The sequence below is a fragment of the Carassius carassius genome, chromosome 25 (assembly GCF_963082965.1).
Source record: "Carassius carassius chromosome 25, fCarCar2.1, whole genome shotgun sequence".
Lineage (NCBI taxonomy): Eukaryota > Metazoa > Chordata > Actinopteri > Cypriniformes > Cyprinidae > Carassius > Carassius carassius.
Window position 1 is genome coordinate 2938052 of NC_081779.1, and position 2500 is coordinate 2940551.

The window sequence follows — 2500 nt, forward strand, 5'->3', positions numbered from 1 at the left end:
TAATCCACCGCTTCCTGACACGCAGATCGAGGGAACACACAGATCTCACAGGAACAGGCTGAAGTGATCTCGCAGGAGACAGATGGAGACGTGTCGCTCTGCTTCGGTGAGGCCACTGAGCCGATTGACTCAGGAAAGGCCAGTGCAGAGGCTAGAGGGGGAGGAGCCACTGCAGCCTCATTAATATGCAAATCCCAGACTCATTTCCTTCAACAGTGGCTGTTTACCAACTCAACTGCAAATCAACGCTGACCTGCGTGCCTTTATATTGCCTCTGTCCCCATAACACCCATTTGTGTTTCCCAGCATGCTCACTGTGTGTTTTCTTTATACTACAGCTCTGTAATAAAACCTAGTGAGCTGCCTTAATGTTTACTGCCTACATAGACAGCTGCCTTTTCAGGCGTCCGGTCACACGGTTCTTGTTTTCAGACGCACTATATTTTTATTATTAGTCTACTTTCGCATAGAGTTTTTAACAATTTTAAAATAAACCAAATAAAAATATAATAACTATTATTGTTATCACTATTACAATTAATTCTAATGTATTGTTACATAGTATGACATTGTTGTTATTATTATTATTAAGTTTTATTTATTTACTTACTATTATAATAAAAATAACTCAAGGACTAATAATAGTAATTATTATTATTAATATAACTATAAATATAGCATTGATGATAATAATATTAAATATAAAAAAATAATATTATATTATAAAAATTATATTATAATTAACTTTTAACCATATTAATAATAATACCATTTTCTATTGAATAAAACACAATTATAAATGAATATTTCTATTCCATCAGTCAACATCTAACCATATTGCAATGCAATTTTATCATATCTAATTTAAATAAAATATAATGCATATAACAAACATGAATGAATAAATAAAAGCGCAATATATTATTTACAATTTAGAATTTACAATTACAATTATAATGTATTTAAATTATAACGTGTTATTTATTATTTATAACAATAAGTGACAAGTACTGCATTTCAAGCACGGACACTGTGTGGATTACAGATGCATAACACATTCTGGGATTGCTTTCATTTACTGTGTTGACATTGTTTTAGTACTTAGCCCAAATCAAATATCTTAAAAGGCAGCATCATTACGCTTTCAGTCCTTTGGAACAGCATTCATATGCAGATTTATAAATATCTACAGATGCTGTGTACGTGGACATCTTAGTGCTGATGTGTCGGGGGTCTGTAGAGAAGCCATGTCCTCCGGCTACAGCTGCTCCTCACAGACACAATGTGAAGAATAGAGGCAGCTAAACACTTTTGTTTCTTCAGCCCGAGGCATTCGAGAGAAATCAATCAATTAGCCACAGCAGAGCCACGTTACCCACACTAACCTCGTCAACTAGTGCTGTAAACACATCTAAACACTCTACTGACACTATGTTAGTCAAAGTCGTGTGTACAGATCAAACCAGTGTCTTCTATTTCTGACAGCAGAAATAAAGGTGATTTTATCACATAAGACCAAATGAAAAAGCGTGATCCACATCACCAGGAAAGTCTAGGGTCGAAATGTTCCTCAGAAGTGAGCTAAATCTGACAGAAACACCCACTGGGGATGTTCTGAAGGATGAAATGATTCATAAAGCAAACAATGTTTTCTTGTCAGGGCTGGTCTGAGGTTTGGGTTATTCTGTAGTCATTAGCTATGTAAACGTGTGTGTGTGTGTGTGTGTGTGTGTGTGTGTGTATGTGTGTGTGTGTGTGCTCTTGTTTTTGTATCATATCAGGACACAACTCTGTATAATGACATGGGTATGACACAGGTATTACAAGGAGAGCGTGACTTATGTCCCCATTTTTCAAAACGCTTATAAATCATACAGAATGAGTTTCTTTGAGAAAGTAAAAATGCACAAAGTTTCCTGTGAGGGTTAGGGTTAGGTGTAGGGTTGGTGTAGGGCCATAGAATATACAGTTTGTACAGTATAAAAACCATTACGCCTATGGGATGAACACACTTTTCACAAAAACAAACGTGTATGTGTGTGTGTGTGTGTGTGTGTGTGTGTGTGTGTGTGTGTGTGTAGGTGTGTGTGTGTGAGCACAGCTCTGAGACTGAATCCAATCAAGGGCTTTATCAGCAGGAGATCTTTCTAAAGTGTAAATCCAACACAAAAGAACTGATTTTAAAACAAAAACACCGCAGTTTCTAGAAACGGGATATCTGATACGATTTTCATTGGAAAGAAGTCACTTTTCTTTGATTATGTTCAGAACAGAAGTAACATACTACAGTACTCTTACTGTTTCTGTAGTAAGTATAGTTTTTGAATTGCATTTTATATTTATATTTTCATTTAAATTTTAGTTTTTGCATTTTTTACATTTTATACATTTTTATTCATTTCGTTTATTTAGTTTTAGATATTTTTAGTGCTGTCAAATGATTAATCGCAAATTAACATTGTTAAAATTGTGGACATTGTTTGAGGAGCTTCTAAACAAT

The 2500-nt window shown here is 34.8% G+C and overlaps 2 protein-coding genes across 4 annotated transcripts in view; one reads left to right on the plus strand and one right to left on the minus strand.

Annotated features, from left to right (window-relative positions):
- LOC132103913 (large ribosomal subunit protein P1) overlaps nt 1-2500 on the plus strand; it is a 241786-nt gene that overhangs the window by 98535 nt on the left and 140751 nt on the right. The gene's annotated exons all lie outside the window — the stretch shown is intronic.
- Nucleotides 1-2500, minus strand: part of LOC132103910 (focal adhesion kinase 1-like) — an 88004-nt gene that overhangs the window by 59193 nt on the left and 26311 nt on the right. The gene's annotated exons all lie outside the window — the stretch shown is intronic.